The 17,927-nt window shown below is 59.2% G+C and overlaps 1 protein-coding gene across 1 annotated transcript in view; it reads left to right on the top strand.

The window, feature by feature from the left end:
* Positions 1–399: 399 nt before the first annotated feature.
* The window catches only part of RAI1 (retinoic acid induced 1), a 43,757-nt gene continuing 26,229 nt past the window's right edge, over positions 400–17,927 (top strand). The window contains 1 exon segment of the mRNA XM_042798958.1: positions 400–1,136. The gene's annotated coding sequence lies outside the window, so the exon portion shown is untranslated.

Raw genomic sequence — 17,927 nt, 5'->3', positions numbered from 1 at the left:
GGCGCGCGGAAAGCTGCAGGTGTGATTTGTTCATTTGCCTCCACCAATCCCCCCCCCCCCCCCCTCCTTCACCCCGCGCTGCCTCCCTCTTGCTTTCCTTCCCCGCTCCTGCGTGAGCCCACCCAGCTCATCCCACCCAGCTCATCGCGGCGGCGAGACCCGCATCCCACCCCGTGCCCGCTCCGGCATCTCCCCGGTGCAGCGCTGGCGGGGAGGGCTGGGATCACTGGGGGCTGGCGTGTGTGTATGTGCATGGAGGGAAAGGGGGGGGGGGGTTAATCTGATCCTACGAGGCTGGAAGAGGAAAAAAAAAAAAAAAAAATCAAAACTATAAAGAAGGCATCAGCCTCCTCCTTTTCCCTCTCCCCCGCTCCAGAGGATTAAGCCTACAAAAAAAAAAAAAAAAAAAAAAAGGGGAAAAAAAAAAATGTCTGCAGCTTTCTGTTGACCCTGCATGATGGCATTTTTGCGCTCTGTGTGCTGCCTCTGCTGATTGCTATTCCTGGCACAAACACACACACACACGCGCGCGCACACACACACACACACACGCAGCCCCAGCACAGCTCACACGGGCACGGCGAGCCCACTCCAAAAAAAAAAAAAAAAAAATTAAAAAAATTTTAAAAAAATTAAAAATCCCCCCCCCCAACCCCCCCCCAACCCCCCAACCATCCCCAAAGCAAACCGGTGCCGTTGCCCGTCGGCATCCCTGGCCACCCTGGTCTCTGCAGGGAGAGCCACCAGCACCCGCTGCCGCTCGCCCTCTCCTGCACCCCACTTCTCACCTCGTCCCCAGCTCCAGTGAGCACTTTCTGCCGGAGCCGCCCGCAGCCAGAGCCCTCCACCACTCCTACCGCTGGCATTACATTTTCAGGCTGGATGCTATAGGGCCGTTTCTAATTACCTTATATCCCCTAGTGGTCTATGAATAATGGTTAGTGAAGGAGCTCAGAAGGGCTGCTGAGAAGGGAAGCAAAAAAAAAAAAAAAAAAAAAAAAAAAAAGAGAAAAAAAAGGGAGAATTGTGCTATTTCTCACATTTTTTTTTCTAAGGATCTAATCTGGCTACTGTGCTCTGGAAGAGGAGGAGAGCGAGCCAGCAGGAGAGAGAGGAGAGAGCGAGGACCATCGCAGGTATTGTTGCAAGCTACATCTTTGTGCTTTTTTCTTTTTTTTTTTTTTTTTTTTCCCTTTTTTTTCTGACTGTTTTTTTTTTTTTTTGGAGCCGCAGCAGAATTGGAGTGGGGAGGGTGGTGGTGGTGGTGGGGGGTGCGGACGGAGCTTTTTCCGGATTTATTTTTCTCTTGTGCAACTCGTGTGCCGCTGCAATTGAATGGATGCACGGCGTCGGCATCGCGGAGTTTGAGGAGGGGGGGGTGGGGGGTGTTGTACGTGTGTGTGTGTGTGTGTGTGTGTGTGTGTGTGTGTGTGTGTGTGTGTGTGTGTGTGTGTGTGTGTGTGTGTGTGTCCCTATGTCCTATTTGCAGCAGCGGCGGAGGAGGGGGGGGGGGGGGTGTTTTGCTCTTCTGGAAGTAATAAAGAAATTTGCAACCGGTCCAAAAATCCTCCTGACTTACCGATTGATGGGTGTCTGAACAAAGATACAGCTGAGACTTGGAATATTTGTGTGTATAAGGGATGCATTCATTTTGCTTGTCCTGACTCCTACTTTTCCAAAGTTAAAATAATAACAGGCACAGGGCTGTGAAAGCCTTTGCAGAGGGAAATCTTCCAGGGGAGGCTTATTTAATTTAGGAGTTATCGATGTGCACGGTTTTATACTTATAAAAGTTGCGGCGGTGCCGCGGTCGGGCGCCTGGCTATCCTTGCCGTTGTCTGCACGTGAGAACGCTGACTTGATGGATTTTCTTTCTTTTATTCGGTGGCTGGCGGGGCAGGAAAAAAATGGATCTAGCAGATAACCCAAGGAATCGCGGGGTTTGCACATCTGGCTGCACCTTCAGAAAGCCCCTCGGTGGGACTTTCACCTCCCGCTCTTTCTCCCACGGCAAATTTTGCCCCCAAATCCTCCGTTGACATTAATAAACAAACAAACCAGGGAATAACCGAGGAGCCCGGCAAGGGGGCTCGGAGCCTGCTGCCGGGGAGGGGGGGCCGTGTGCTTTTGTTTTAAATAACGAAACAGCGATGATTGAAAACATATGAATAGGATGCAATGCAGAGCGGGTGTGTTACGGGGGGGGGGGGGTGGGGGGGGAAGAGCTGGAAAACTGCTTATACGACAGAAGCGGAGCTTGAATGAGTGTGGTGAGATGAAAGGCGAGGGGTCCGTCCCTCGCCCAGCTGCGGTGAGGGGGGCGATTCCCAAAGGCAGAGGGATGATCTTGGGGTGGGGATACTGGCTGGGAAAAAAAGAAAAAACAAAACAAAACAAAAAAACCAAACCAAACCAAACCAAAAAAAAACAACAACAAAAAAAAAAAAACCTAGAGTGAAGTATGTGATTATATCCCATCCAACTTTGCCGGCTGCAACGTTAATGGAGCTAATTGTACTCAAAAATAATAAAATCAGAGGAAAATATGCCTGTGCGTGGAAGGGGGGAGGGATGGGGGGAGCAGGAGTGGGTCCTGAAACCCTGCTGCCCCCCCCCCCCCCCCCCCCAGAAGCGCTGCTGAGGTGGGTGATACGGAGGCGGTATCCAAACGTGGCCGGATTGTGTGTTTATTTGGGCGGAAATAAAGATTGAGCAACTGCCCCGGGGAGGGCTGTAATCGCCCCCCCCCCCCCCCCGGGAACAGCTCCGAAACCGCGCCGGTGCTGCCCTTCGCTGCCTGCCCTGCCCGGCCTTGCTTTTGTGTTTGTTTGCTTCCAAAGAGGGGGGGGGAGGCGAGAAGGGAGCTGGAGGGGGGGGGGACGTGAAGGCGGGGAGAAGCCGTGAGGGCGGAGAGCCGATTTAAATTGGACTTAATGGATTCCCAGGGCATCTCTTTTAGATGAAAGTCAAAATAAGAGCCAAAGTGAATCTCAGCAGACCTGTCTGTTGCATTAGAGATGCAGCCTTCCTCTCCCTCCCTCCCTTTATTCTTTAAAAGAGAGGGGGAAAAAAGTGTTATCCGTACAGAAGACGGCGTGGAGTTTCTCGTTCCTATAATGAGAGCTCTAATTGAAGAACTTGCAGCCTCTTGGGAGAGTCTTTACTGATCGCTGCTTTTGTTATTCATGCCGCGCTCTGTTTTCTTGGGGTTTTCGGGGGGGGGGGGGGGCTGGTGCAAGTCTGGCTGCGCCGGGGTCGGGGTGCGATGCTGTGTGTCCCCCAAGCTGGCTCGGTGGGCTGCTAACAGGTAAGACCCCCTTGGTCCACCCCCCTGGGGGGGCTTTGCTGGGCTCCCCCAGGGTAGGCTGGGTGGCTGCTGCTGGCTGTGCTGTTTTCGAGGAGGGGATGTGCAGCTAAAACTAAACCTGCCCCCCCCCCAGGAGCCGGGGGGGATGTGTGTGAGATGCTGCAGTCTGGCTGCGGGTGTTTCTCGTCCTCGTAGGATCCCCCCCCCCCTCCCCGGGCTGCGGGACGGATCCTGCCCGGCGCGACGTGCGGGGCTGGCCGGCTGTGAGGGTGCAAAGCAGAGCTTGTGCCTCCTGCCTGGGCTTGCTGAAATAGCGGGGAAGCCCACGCAGGGTGCCAGGGTGGGTGCCACAAACCAGCTTGGTGCAGAGGGCACAGTGCAGCCCCACTGTCACGGCTCTCCGGGCACACAGGGGTCCTGGCTCTCTGCAGCCGGAGTGTCACTTGGAGGGGACAGGCGCCGTGCCAAAGCCACGTGGATCCTTTGCCCGCCTGGGGAGTGCAGAGTGGGACACGGCCACCGAGCCGGCAGGACCTGTGCCAGGCAGGAGAGGTGAGCTTCCCCCCTCTCCTGCCTTTTCCGTTGCAATTAAGGATGGGGAGACGGGCAGGGGGGACCGCCACGGGGGTCACCTCACCCCCACTCCCCCCTCCTAGGCCCCCTTGGGTGGCCAGTGTCTCCGTGACCACGGGGAGGTGGTGGCTGTCCCCAAGCCCTGTGTCCCCACGTGGTCCCACGGCAGTGCTGCGTGTGGCAGCAGGGTGGTTTGACGCAGCGGAAGGCTCCTGGGGGGCAGGTCTCTATTGTCCCCATGTCCCTCTCCCAGCCCTGGACCCCTTGTGCAAGCTGCACTTGAGCTCTGCGTGGATGAAAAAAAAAAAAAAAAAGAGCCACGAGCCCTGGGGACGCTCTCAGTGGCGTTTGGGGGCTGCAGGGCTGAGTCTGGCTGGGGAAGAGGGGGTGTGAGCAGGACGAGGCTCCACCAGCCCATCAGCTTAGCACGGAGGCAAAGCAGTTAACCTGGACGTCTGATCTCCCCGAGAATTGTGTATTGACCCTGACAGCGATGCATCAGGAGCAACAGACTCTCCATCATCGATCCCTCTCCTCCCATCACCAGGTGTCGACACCGACTGGTCGTGGAGCCGGCTTTAATTTCAGGCCTCTGGCTCCAGCACATAACACTTAGCCACGGTCCCAAGGTGCCACCAGGCTTTGCAAACACCTCCGCGGGCAGGTTGCCATCCCCGTTTTGTGGCAGGGGTGGCATTTGTCCGGGGTAGCCGGCTGAGCCGGGGATGGGGCTCGCGGAGGACCCAGCAGCCCTGGCTCCCAGGGCCATCGGTCAGGGTGGCCTCCCGAGGTGTCATCGCAGCCTTTGGTGGGGGACCCAGGGGGTCACCCGGAGCTCCTGCTTTGCCAGTCTGCGCTAGGAAAACCCTCTGGTCTGGTCCCCCTGTGCTGTCGGTGCTGAGCAGCAGAGGATGCACCCGGGCTGGGGAGTCCCGGTCCTTCTGCAGCCTTTGCCGGGTGACCTCGGCCGGCCAGGATGCCTCTTGTCCTCCCCCACCTCCAAAATGACCGCGGCCCAAATCCAGCGGGCATGTGGTCACGCGTGCGTGCCACCCCACAGAGACCTGATGAGGAGGGTGGTGTTTTTCTTGGGTGCCCTGATTTTGGGCAGGATGAAGCCGCTGGCGGGGGCCGGCTGGCACGCCGCCTCTCCTTCTTCCCAGCATCTTGAGATTTCCGAGACGCACGCAGCCAAGCTGAGACTGAAAAAGCTGTTTGTGGTTCAAGAGCATCTCCTCGACGGAGGAGAGAGGAAGACTATTCATTCCTCCCTTTCTTTTGGAGCTAGCTGAGCTCCGCTCAGCGGTGCAGGGGCTCTTCCCGCTCCCCCCTGCAAGGGAACGTTAAAAGCCAGGGGCAGAGGATATCTTGACACCCCGTCAATCTGAGCCTTTTACAGCAGCAGTCTCTGAAGGCTGGCACTCTGCTGCACAGAAGAAAACAAGTGAGAAGAGGGGGGGAGGCGAGAGCAAGCCTTTGCAGCCGGCAATCGATAATTGTAGTGTCAGTCACTGCCTAGGAAGTTCCTGCATCCCCACGGTTGCTGGCGGGGGGGGGGGGCAGGAGGGGAGGGTGAGAGCTCGGCTCTGCCCCGCACAGCGTCGGGCACGGGGCAGGGAGCGATTGCGGAGGGCGAGAGCCCGGCCCCGAGCAGGAGCCTCCCACTGCATTACTCACCACTTGATGTAGCTTGAACCTTTCAACTCCCTCCCCTTGGGGATGGAGCGAGCTGGGCCGAAGGTGTCGATGGAAAACGCTCCGCTTTCTTAGGTTTGAGGTGGTTTTATTTCCCCTTTCCTTCTTTTTTTTTTTTTTTTTTTCCTTCCCCACCCCGCTCAGTGGGCATTTTGGGCTCTAATATTCTCCAAGAAATATAAAAGAAACCCCAAACCCCCCCAACCCTGCTCCCTCTCACGTGTGTCTCTGTCTTAGCAAAAGCCAAGGCAAAAGATCAAGGAATTCTTCCTTTTGTGCAGCTTTCAAGACCAAAGATGCGCCGGTGAAAAGGGGAGGCTCAGAGTACCAGGCACACACAAGTGTTAAAGGAGAGGCTTCCCTTTTGTCTCCAAGGCAATCAGCCGGCGAAGGGATCCACAAATTAATTAAAAATTGCTCTGTCTTGATTGAGTTATTCCTGCTTGCATCCCACCTGCCTATCAAAAGACTGGGAATGGCAGGAGGAGATTCCTATTTCTTTCCCAAACAGCTTGGACGTGTACTATGGACCATCTCGCTTGCCTTTTATCCCAGGCAGCAAAGGAAATAAAAAAAAGGAAGGGCTGGCACGGTATCCAAAGAGATCTCTCCCAGAGGATGCGTCCCTCTCCTGTGCTAACAAATGCTGCGGTATTTGGACTATTCGGAAGAAAAACGAACAGATTTACATGTCACGCATGGGCCAAATTGTGGTTGTAACTCCATGAAGTTGATGGAGATCCATCGGAGATTAATTTGGCCCAAGGTCTGGTGCTTGCTCCGCGGGGAATAGGCTGGATCCCTGCCTTGATTGAAACAAGAGGTATTCAAATGGGTTTGTTGTGGCTGCACTATGCCCAAGTGGTAGAGCCGAGCAAAAATCCCAACTGGTTGTATCCCTTGTGCCAAAGCACCATAAATATGCCTCAATCTGTCAAGTCGTGCACCGTCTCTACTGCCTTTACCACCGTGAATGTTTTAAGGGGGTAGATTTATACGTAGGGGCTGTGCAGAAGTCTCCCTGTGTGCTTTGCTAAGAGGCTTGAACTCGGTCCCAGCGTCCTGACGCAGGCAATCCTTTCTCCCCTCCCGTTTATGGGATTTCCACCCAAACCGAGCCTGTGTCAGGGCTGAGCTCAGCCCTAGCCCAAGCGAGCCCAGCTCCTCGTTGCTGTCTGGGCTCGTGCCCACGCAGGGCTCAGGCTCTGTTCTGGTTTGGGGGGAGCACTGTCAGTCAGTGCCACTGAGCTGGATTTGGTGGTGGGGGGGATTGGGGGGGTTGGTTTGCTGCTTTGCAGTCAGACCTTGCTTCCTCTGCTTTATTGTCATCTCCGCTCTTAGTCACCGCTCGATGCCTCACCAGGGGACACCGCTCCTGCTGCATTTATGGCAGCCACTAAAATCGGCGCTCGGTGCTTGTGCTCCGATGGGGAGGGACGCTGAGCATCGGGGAGGCTCTGCCCAGCTCCGTTATGGTCCTAGAAGTCGCGTGGGGCGTGCAGAGGAGCTGCAGGGCAGGTCGGCCAACGGATGGGTCCCCCCCCGCGGCAGGGACGGACCTCCAGCTCCCCCGAGTCCCATCCAGCTCATGCTGGGAGGGGGGATACGGGAGCGATGCTGGAAAGGAGCAGAGCGGCACTGGCTGAGTTCTCAGGTGGAGCTGGCCGGCGCATAAATAAAAATTAGATGCTCGATAAAGTAGGAAAGAATAATTAAAAACGTTCACGGTTGCTGGCTCGCAGAGGCGTGGGCACTCACCGATCCAGCGAGGCACAGCCAGGTCCGTGTTTCCCCCCCCCCCCCCCCCTCTCCACAAACATCACGTCCTTCAGCTCGGCTGTGGCTGGGTAAACCCCCCGCACCTCCTTGTCCTGTAATAGCGTGTCCTTCACCACGCCTGTCGCTATATGATCTGTAGAACAGGGCTGGCCTGTTCATACCTCTGCCTTTCACCGGGCCGGCGACTGGATTCTCCCGAGGAGACTCTAGTCCTATCATAGCATGTCCTTCACCGTGACTGCTGCTGCGCGAGAGCCGCGGCGGCACGGGGCTCTAATACCTTGTAATTCACTGTGACTGCTGTGGCAGGACCTGCACCGTGCTGCGCTGCGGCAGCCCGTCAGACCCTTTGGCTTTTGCATCTGCTCTCTGGCTTCGGAGCGAGGGCCGGGCTGGAGGGGACACGTGGTGGGGGACCTTGGAGGTGACCTGGGTTTGGGCTCCGCTCCCCAGCTCCCAGTGGGTGCAGGGAGGGTGCTGAGCATCCCTGGGGCATGGTCCCATCCTGCCTCCTGGGTGATTTGCAGGGTGAGGTCCCTGCGGGGAGGGGGTGCTGGGGGGCCAGACCCTGCCTGGGCAGGGGAGAAATCCCCGTCTGAGTGTGCCAGGGTGAGAAATGGCCCTTAGATACAAGAAAAGCATCCTTCCTCTGGGTGGTTCTCGGGCAGCGTAATAAATGTCAAAAGCCCAACGTGCACAAAGGAGAAGGGGACATTTGGCTACTGAGCGCGTTTGTTCTAGGAGCTGATTTACTTTGAAGACTTAAAGGGTTCTCTGCTGCTTCCCTCTTCGCTGGTTAACCCTGTTCTTTTGCCAGTTAAATAGAAATGTGGCCGCTGTCAATAAAACCCTTCTGGAGGCTCCGCCGTGGGCATTTGCTGTGCCATTCTCTTCCCCACGGAGGTGCCGGGCTGGACATCGCTCTCTCTTCCACCGATCGGGTTTAGCTCCTCCGTCAGCAGAAGGCGGCTGTACCCCTGAGCTTTTGCTGTCGTGATAAAGTGAAGGGTCCCCACAAAGGGCAAGGGGTTTGCCGGCCGGGCGATGGAGATCCCCAGTGCTCACTGCTTCCCCCCCGGGTGCGGAGGAGCCGGGTGCCGCGGTTGGGCACGGCACGGGGTGTGGGCGACGGCGGCTCAGCCGGGAACCAGATTCGGGGTTGTTGCTTTGTGTTGCCGGGTTTTCTTCGCAGGGGAGGTGATGCGAAGCCACACCGGGAGGCTGGAGCCTGCAGGAAGAGAGAGGATGAAGGAGAGTATCCTCAGAGGGCTCCCGGGCTGGGAGAAGGGCACGTTTGGTGGGCGAGGGGGCAGATTTTTGGAGCTGGCGCTCCCCTGCAGTGTGATGCTCAGCAGCAAGCGCTGGTGTGCAGCTTTGCCAGAGGAGCCAGCAGCTTGCTGACGGGAGCCTGTGCTCTGTTTTTCCGAAAGACGGCGGGGGGGGGGGGTGGGGGGGGTGGGTTGGCATCTCCCATTTCGCTCCCGAGCAAATCGGCAGCGCCGCCCCGCTTCTGCTTGGACTGGGGAAGGCAAAATTTGGCCCAGTGGCTTTTGTTCCTCCCGCTTCCCCCAGCAGCCTGGGCTACATATCTGCAAACAGCTGTAAGAAGAGCAGAGATCATTAGCTGGAAGGATCAGATGAGATAGTTTCTTAAAAGGATTGTCTGATTTCTCTATTGATCAGCCTGATTTAAAAGGGGGAGTTGGGTCAGAGGGCATAAATTATCATTGAAGGAGGGGTGAAGGCCTCAAAGGCTGTGCTGCACTTAGCTGCAGTGCTGAGGAATGTGTCTCTCGGTAGGGACGTGCATAGCTGAGCACTGTGGCTGCCGGCCAAGTTGGGTCTCCTCTATGCTGAACTGGGAACCGAGTCAAGGGAAGTGCATTTAAACTTGGTTAAAGAGCCTCTCTCAGCCAAACTGGTTTCTACAGCCCCCGCCGGTATTGCAGGGGTGGGTGTTTGGGGTTGTAGGGGGGGAAGGGGTGCAGCTGGTGGCCCCTGTGTGAAGTTTGGGGTGTGGCGATGGGTCGGGGGAGCTGTGGGGTCCCGCTGGCTGCGAGCTCCCTCCCTCTCCGGGGAGAGGATGCCCTCACCCCGCCGAGACCTGCGACCTCTCCCTGGCTTTCCCCAGGCTCCCTGTGTGGTCGCCGGCGAGATGTTGAACCACGGGAGGTTTCTGCCTCCCTGGCTATAAAATGAAACTAATCTGCAGCCTGAGGTTGCCGTTTTCCCCGTTCTTCTGATCGCTGCCCGAGGCTCCCGCATCTCCCGCTGCCGGAGTCACGGGACTCGCAGCCTTCGCTGCAGCCCCCCCCCCCACACCCCCCCAGCCCTTCAGGAAGAGGAACGTGAAAACATCCTCAGAGAAAATAAGATGCCGCCGCCGTTGATTGCAGAGGGTCCGGTTTTGGGGGACACACCACATCACCCACACCGGCTTGTTCTGCAGCAGCGTGGATCCTTGCAGCCACCACGGAGCTCCCTGGGCAGCCGGGGCTGTAGGAGCGTAATTACTATTCATTCAAGGTACAGCTCCTGTAGCGCGCGGTGGCACAAGCCGATTGCCGCAGCGTCGCTGGGCAGCAGCGTATTTGTGTCTGTCGGGGTGCGGGGAGCACCCGTTTCCCCAGCGAGGCTTGCTGGTCTCACTCCTGGAGCTCCATCGTGGCCCCACCACCACCCAGACGTGGAATCTCCCCGAGCCGAGCTCGGCACGAGCCCGTCGGTGCTTCTTGCTGGTTTGGTGCCCAGTTGGCTGGAGCAGGAGGAGTGTCGTGAGCGGGTGGGAACCGCAGCCCTGCAAGGTGCATGAAACCCAAGGCCAGCCTCGTGCATCACGCTTCTCCTTTCCTCATCCTCATCCTCGTGATGGTGGAGTCTCTTGTGCCCGGGTCAGCGTCCGTCTTTGCTTTCCCCCAGGGTTTATATCTCATGTCCCCAGCTGCGCTGGCCAGGGATGGACTGTGGGCACCTGCGACGGGGTCGTGTCACCCCAATGGGACATGATTTGGAGCCGTGGACAGGCTGGCTGGCAAGGAGAAGCTTCAGGAGCAGCTGTGGGATGCCACAGCATCCTCGGATCGGGGTTTGCACCCTTTCCAGCCCCACTGGGGTTTGTTCCCTTTTTATTTCTGGCTGCGCTAAAAGAAAACGCTGCGAGAAATGTGGTTTCAGGGACATCATCGGGGTGAGCACGAACAGAGCTGGGGGCTGTGGGCAGGCCCGGGGTGCCCCAGCAAGTGCTGGGTTGGGGCATCTGCCCGGAGCAGCGCCGTGGGGGAGACAGATACAGCCACACCGCTGGTGTCCCCAAGCTGGGGACGTGTCCCAGAGGTGGGCTGGGAGCATCCACTCGCCTCTCGCTGCCCGTCCTCTCGCTCCTGCCCCCCCGTGCACCCCATCCCCTGCACGGACGCTGTCGGGGACAGGAGCGCGGCGTGTGGCTTGGCGAGCCGAGGCATTCTCGCAGGTCCCCTCTGCCAGGTGGAGAGCAGCAGGGGGGGCCGGGACCCCAACCCAGGGCACGGCCGGGTGCGGGGCAGCGCCGGGTAGAAGCTTGTGGCAGCCCCTCCCTCGCCGAAAAAGGGAGCATCTCCTCCAAGATCCGCGTGGCGTTGGCCTCCCGGCACGGCTGCGATAGCGGCCACCGGCGAGCGGTGGCTGGGCCGGCATTATCCTGGAAATGTCAGCCGAATGCCAGCCTGCTGGTGAGCGCCAGGACGCAGCGGGAGGCAGTGACTCGGCTTGCTGGCATTGGCTACCATTTTAGAGGAAATGTGGAGCGGCGGGTAATTATTTCTCTTTCTTAATTGAAATTTCAGCCTCAGTGGTTTGTGAGAGCGGGCGGGAGAAGGAGCACAGGCGAGCGTGACACGAACGCGGGGCTCGTCGCGGGACGAGGGGGAGCGCGAGCGCACCGAGCCCGTGGGGTGGCAAAGCATCTCACGGCTGGCGCGGGGTCTGGCACCGCCGGGAAGGGATTCCCACAGCCCCGCAGCACGGCCTGCTCACGGTTATAAAATAAAACCAACCCCCAAACCGCAGAGATTTTAATTTTTTTAGGGGGGAGGATGCTTTATTGTTTCTTTATTCCTCTATTTCTGTTTTGCTTTGGATGGAGGGCCAATTAAATGAAATTACGCGCTGCAGTCTGGCACCCCGCGTCGGCTCGGAGCAATCAGGTGTAACGCAGCATGGCTGATGAGAGCCAATCAAGATGTATAAATGAGGTGTTGACATTCAAACAGCAGGTACCCGTGCCGCCCAGCCGCAGCCGTGCTCGCGGGCTGTCGAGCCCGCGCCACGGATTCAGGCACAGGGCTGTGACAGGAGGCGGAATGGCCAGAGCCCAACGGGGCAGCCGGGCTCCGCTTCGCCTCTGAAGCGTTTCGTGTTAAGCGTGATGGTGGGGAGAGGCCGAGCAGCCCGCGCCGGGGGCAGTGGGCACGAGGGTGGGTGATGAGCGTCCCTGCTGGGGTCTGTTCTCTGGCAGCCCCCGTGCCCGGCGCCGATGCACCGGCGTCCCGCGGTCAAAGAGCTGGAGCAACCGCCGAGCCCTTAGCGCTGCTTCGGGGCGGGCAGCGAAACAAAATTCTGTTGCTTTGGGGAAACCGAGGCACGGGGGCAAGCCGGTGGACAAGGGCTGCAGCAGCAGGGCTGGGCTCGACCCTGCGGGTTTTGTCTTTACGTTGCTGGGGTCGGTTTTGCCTCTGCAAGTCCTTGGGGACGAACAGCGTCCATCCCTGCGCGGAGGTCGCCACGGCCCAGGGGCTGTGGATGGGGACCTGGCCGTGGCCACCGCGCTGGCAGGCGTGGGGGCTGGCACCCGCCAACGGTTTGTCACCCTTGGCTCTCGGGCTTGCCACAGCTGGCACCGCAGGATGCGGTCCCCTTGCCGGGAGGTGTGGGGGGGGGGGGGGCCGGGGGACCGGCGGCGTGGCAGCACCGTGCAGATCGGAGCTCAGAGGCCGTCCGGGGAGGAGAAAACAGCTCCGTGGCGAACAACCTCATCAGCGTTTCCTGTCTCACGATGGAGAAATCGCATGTGGTGAGAGGCTCTAAAAATAGGCTCGGCAAACTTTTAACCACATTTGCAGATGTTAAAGGTAAAAGCCAGAGCAGCCCCGGGAGAGAAAACATCCCTGGCCGTGCCTCCCTGGCGTTAACCCTCAGCACTGCCGGCCCTGGCTCGGAGCCGGCGCGGCTACGGGAGAGCTGGATCGGAGGGCAGCAAGCCCCGGATGGGCAGCCGGGACCGAGCCGCTGTCTCGCCACGCCGCTCTCCTCCGCGTCCCCATTAAATGTGCCGGGGAGGACATTAGGAGCAGGAGCACGTAGCGGCAGGCTCTGTCTAACAGCGCTGCCGCCTGACCCTGATTTGTAGCAGGGCTGAGCAGGGAGGTTTGCTGTAGCGTTACAGCTCTTCCTGTGGTAATAGCCGGCGAGGCGTCACACGCACGGCACTGCCGGCGGCACGGGGAGGACGGGGTGGGAAGGAGAAGCCGCTGTAGGAGGGTTGCGGTGCGCTCGCTGGAGCGGGGAGGGAGAGGGCACGTGGGGACGCGTGCTCCAGCGGCGCAGGCGGTGTTGCCGCCGGGGTTGCTTCTCCCCACGGCGCTGGTGAAGGGCGCAGCGGCAGTGGGGACGGCTCTGTGCTGCCTGGCCCTGGCCCCGCCAGCCCCCTTGGCCCCCGTGGCCGGTGGCTTGTGCGTTGCCAGCGGTGCTGCCGTCCCCTCGCCGCCCGCCCCTGTGTCACATCGCCGGGGTTGGAGTCGTTTGGGGACGGTGAGCAGGGCTGCCGGGTCCTGTCCCAGCCGAGGCGTTGGCTTCCCGATGGACCCAAGGGACGTTGTTTCACCTCCCCAGTCTCCGCCAGGACACGGGTGACAAACTGCCAGAGGGTGCCAGCCCCGCGCCTGCCAGCACGGTGGTCACCGAGGTCCCTGGCCACCACCCCCGGGCTGTGGTGATCTCCATGCAGGGGCGGATGTGTCGCGCTGCCGTTCGTCCCCAGGGACTTGCAGAGGCACAAACTGACGCCGGCAATGGAAAGACAAAACCCGGAGGGTCGAGCCGGGCCCCTTTTTGTGGCCCTCGTCCGTGCAAGGGTGACAAGGGGCGTTCTGTCCACAAAAGATAAAAGCAGCAGCACTGCCTGTGAGCATCCCTCCATGGTGCCATGGTCCCCTGCGTCTGCGCTGGCCCCGCAAGCCTGAGCCGGAGAGAGACCGAGACGCCTTTAACCTCACAAACCTGGAAGGTTGACTCAGACCATTGCAAAGGCGAAAGAGCCGGAGAGAAAAGGGACAATTAAAGGGAAGAAAAGGAGATTCCTCGCGTTACCTTAGCTGCCCCGCTGCCTGATGCCGGCAACTCGCAGGCCCTCAGCACCTCTCACGCTCAGCTCGGCTTTCTCTCCGGGTGGAAGCTCCCTGGGAGGTTTTTAATAGTTGCTGTTTGTGTGATGGCTGGGGGGAATCCATCACTTTCTGTCTGCCATTGCCTGGCTTCACCTCTCCTCCTGCCTGCAACCGCCGCATCCTCACGGCTGGGTTTTGGGGTGGTGGTTTGGATCATCATCAGCCTTTGCCTGCAACCCTGGAGGGGAAAACCTGCCCGTCAGATTTTTATTTAGCTAGGAAAAACAAAACAAAACAAAACCAAAGCAACCCTCAGCGAGGCGCAAGCGGTGTGGTGCCTCAAGGCCGAATGGCCGGGGTTCTGGGGAGCAGCACTGGTCCCCAAGGGTCCCTGTGGGCGAGAGCCGGCCACGTCGGGATCGGTGTTTTGGCAAAAGGCATCACCTTGCCGGTAGGAATAATAACCAGGAGGGGGAGGGGGCCGGGGCAGGCAGACAAGCAAATCCGTTTTATCAGACGCCGCATATTTTATGAAAGCACATTTCAGCTCTTCAGCCTTGGAAAGCTTTTCATACCCTTTAATTTTCTAATAAAAAGGAATTACGTTTGCTGAAAAGCCAGTAACAAGATTCACTGTCATTGTCTTTTGTACAGACCATAATTCCTGGCTTGGGCTCCTGCCTGCAGCCCCGTTGTGTGGTCCTAGGTGTGGGTCTGGCGTGCTGGCAGGGGGTCGCGGGGGGCCACGGCCGTGCCAGCAGCGGGCAGGGGAGAGCTGTGCCGGGGGCGGGGGGGGGGATGCTGGGGGCCAAGGCGAGCGCCGGGTCCGGCTGCAACCCCGACGATGCCTCTCGGTGCCGCGCACCGAATGCGGCTCCCTGTGAGAGCGGCGTCTGGTTTCGAGGCGCACCGAGGTGGTTCCCGCTAGGCTGGGCGTGCCGGGGTGGCTCCGGCACACCCAGACCCCCAGGACCTTTCCCCAGCTCCTTCCAGGCCGGGAAGGCATTTTGTGACACCCCTCCCTCCATAGGATGGGGATTTGGGAGGGTGCGAAGGACAAGGCGCAGAGGGGAGGGGTGCTTGCTGCGCCCCGTGCGGCAGCAGGATCTGGCGCAGGCCCCGCTGCTGTGCCTCCCCCTTGCACCATCCTGCCCAGTTTCACACCGGCGAGGCAGTGGGGGTTTCCCATTCCCAGTAGCCTTCCAACGGGGAGGAGGGCGGCCGGTCCTCCCACCGTCCCACCCGTCCCATTCACCCATCGCAGGGTTTTAGTCCAACAGGGGATTGGCTTTAGCCTGGTGGGGAATCGCCACGGCGCCATCCGGCACGGATCCTTCCTTTGGGCACAGGTAGCAAATCCGTGCGAGCAGGGAGGCGAAGCTTCATCGCCTGCTGCTTGTATCGGATGGGGCAAGGCTGGAGCAGGGACCTTGTATCACCCGGCTGGGAATGGGTGGCACCTCCCAAGGGCCTGGATGCAGGGGAGCGGCTGCTCGCCTCTCCGCCCCACGCTGCCTCCTCTCCGGCAGCACCAGCTCCCGCCCGTGGCCCTGCCAGGACATCCCTCCCTGGCAGCAGCTGGCTGTGGTGGATGCAGGGGGGCCATCCCGATGCTGTCCCCCATGGGGAAAACCACCCCCAAAACCTCAGGGACTCAGCAGCCACTCATGGGATGGCAGGGAAAGGCGGGCACTTGCTTCCCAACGGCTCGGCACAGGGCATGCCGTGGCAGATGGGATGGCTCTTGAACCAAAACCCAAGGAATTTAATTGCCCCATCGTTGGTCTTGTAACCGTGAGCGGTGCGAGGTCCTGGCTAGGCTGGTGGCTGGAGGACAGTTTTCCCAGTCTTTGATGGGGGCAGGTCACGGTTACCCCGTGGAGCAACCGGGTGCTTTTGCGGCCGAGGACAGCGTGCCAGCGTCCCCCCCGCCCTCCAGCTCTGCGGACCCGGCTGGTGACGAGGTTCAATGGGACACCCGGCGCTTCCCGGTCACCCCCCGCCCCGCCGGGCATCCCTCCTGCAGGGTGCAGGGTCTGGCAATGCAAACAGCGAGCCACGGCAGGTGAGAACTCAGCAAACCCCGGCTGCCCGGGGCACCCCTGAGATCCTACAGATTGCGGACCGTGCCGGCAGGCAAAGCGTGCAAAGGTGCCGGCTGCGGTGCGGCGAGCTGCAGCGGTGCAGCGTGGCCGGGGCCGGCCCCGAGTGCCACCATCTCCTCCTCAAACCCCCCGGCGTATCTCGGCGGCACTCACGGCATCAGCTCTGCCTCTGCCACGCGGGATCCCGGCCGGCTGCCACGTGGCGCCGGAGCCACGATGCCGCAGCCGCCGGCGCTCCGTCTCCTTCCGAGTTGCTCATTTGAAGTTTCAGCTCGCCGGCTGTTTTCGTGCAGGGGGGGGGATGCAAAACCAGCCCGCGAACGCCAATAAATATCCTCTACATCCTCCCCCCGCCCTCTAATTCTCGTTTTCATTCTTACTTCCCAGCTGGTTTTGGGGGGGAAACGGGTTTTCAAAGCTTTCCGTAAATGTGTGTAACAATAGGAAGCGTTGCCTTTTAGCCTGCGGCCGGCACAGTTTTAAATGAGGTCCCAGGTAGTCATGGTTACCTCTCCTCTTCAGTAAGAGATGACTTTTATTTCCTGCCTTTTGTATTTGCACATCTCAGATATACATTCTCCTAAACCATAATTGGTATTCACGGATAGACGGGGACGCGGGAGCGAGCCGCCGCGAGAAGGGAAGAGCCAGATGGACGCAGGGGGTGTCAAGGTCTCCAAGCCCCCAAACATCAGGAAATCTTAATTTCAAGTCATTTTTCCTCCCCTGGCAAGGGCGGGGAGGCAGACCTGCCTCTCTGCAGCCTCAGGGCTTGTCCTGATCCCACCTCCCTTGCAGCCTCCCGGTTAGCCTGGATGCTGCCCTGGGATTTGGGATTCACCCTGCCCACGAGCAGTGGTCCTGCAAGCCTCTCCTTGCAGAAGGGCTCCCCGGCCCCCCCGCACCCCCTCCCAAACATCCCACAATCATGCCGAGCTGGGAGGGTGGCAGAGGGGCTGCCCCATGCCCCCTGCCCCCCCCTCCCACCCCCCCCCAGCCCCGAGCAGGGTCCTGACCTCACGGATTTTTGAAGACCCCTTCGATTTTTGGAGGCGAGGAGGGAAAGCGGAGCAGCGGGGCCCGTACGCTCGCAGCGGGCACGGCCCGGGGAGCGGGCGCGGGAGGGAGAAGCACTCGGTGATGATTGATGAAAGATCATAGCCTCATTCCACAGGATCATTGCTCAGAGTGTGGGCAAAGCTGCGCGTCCCTGGGGGACCATCGCCGGGATGCGTGCGAGCCTGTGTTTCAGGGCAGAGGGGATGGAAAGCCACATATTTTATGCCTTTTTTTTTTTTTTTTTTTTTTTCTCTCTCTCTCTCAAGCACCAGGAAAACAAAAACCCAAGCTGTCTAATCAGAGACAAGCAGATTCCACCCACTTCCTTGGAAAACTTGCATTTGCTAGGAAATCATCTAGCTGCATTTACAGCAAGCAGAGTGCCCCAGCGGTAGCTCGTGCCTTTCTGGCAGGATGATAACCAGCGCTGAACAATTATTGCGCTGGAGCGGGAGCAGCAGACATATTGGCTTTTCTCAGCCAGCAGGAAAGAATTTGCAAAACTAAGCAGGCGACTGGAGCAGCTCGGATTTGCAGTGCTGGATGCGCGGTGCCGGGGATTCGCAGCTCACCAGATTTGCTGGTGGCAGCATATCAGGGACTTGCACACCGCATGCACCTGGGCTCCTATTTACATTTTTTTTTTTTTTTTTTTTTTTTTGCAAGGGAAGGGCCCAGTTTTGCTGCCTGGAAAATGCCTCCGGTTGCCAGCTCCCCCCCCCACAGACACTCAGCCCCCCTCAGGTGCGTGCGAGGGCAGGTGGGGAGAAGTTACTTGCTGCCTTATTTTTTTTCCCCCTTTAATGAGAAAAATGTGTTCTTGTCAAGGAGGTTGTCCTTAAAAAATACAGCGCTGGGAAGACAGGCAGCTGGCTCCGTGACATTTACCTCTGCGGGGCCACGGTTGATGTGCAGCACCCGGGAGCCTGCCCTGTGCCAGCCCAGCTGCCCGCAGCATCGCCGGGAGGAGCAGGGTCAGTCCTGGGGCTCCCAAGGGAAACCCCAAATCCCCACTCGGGGCAAAGCTCCTTTGCTTCGTTTTCACTCCAG

The sequence above is a fragment of the Tyto alba genome, unplaced genomic scaffold, assembly GCF_018691265.1.
Source record: "Tyto alba isolate M040663 unplaced genomic scaffold, T.alba_DEE_v4.0 Super-Scaffold_28, whole genome shotgun sequence".
Classification (NCBI taxonomy): Eukaryota; Metazoa; Chordata; class Aves; order Strigiformes; family Tytonidae; genus Tyto; species Tyto alba.
This window is presented reverse-complemented; position numbering and strand designations above follow the sequence as displayed.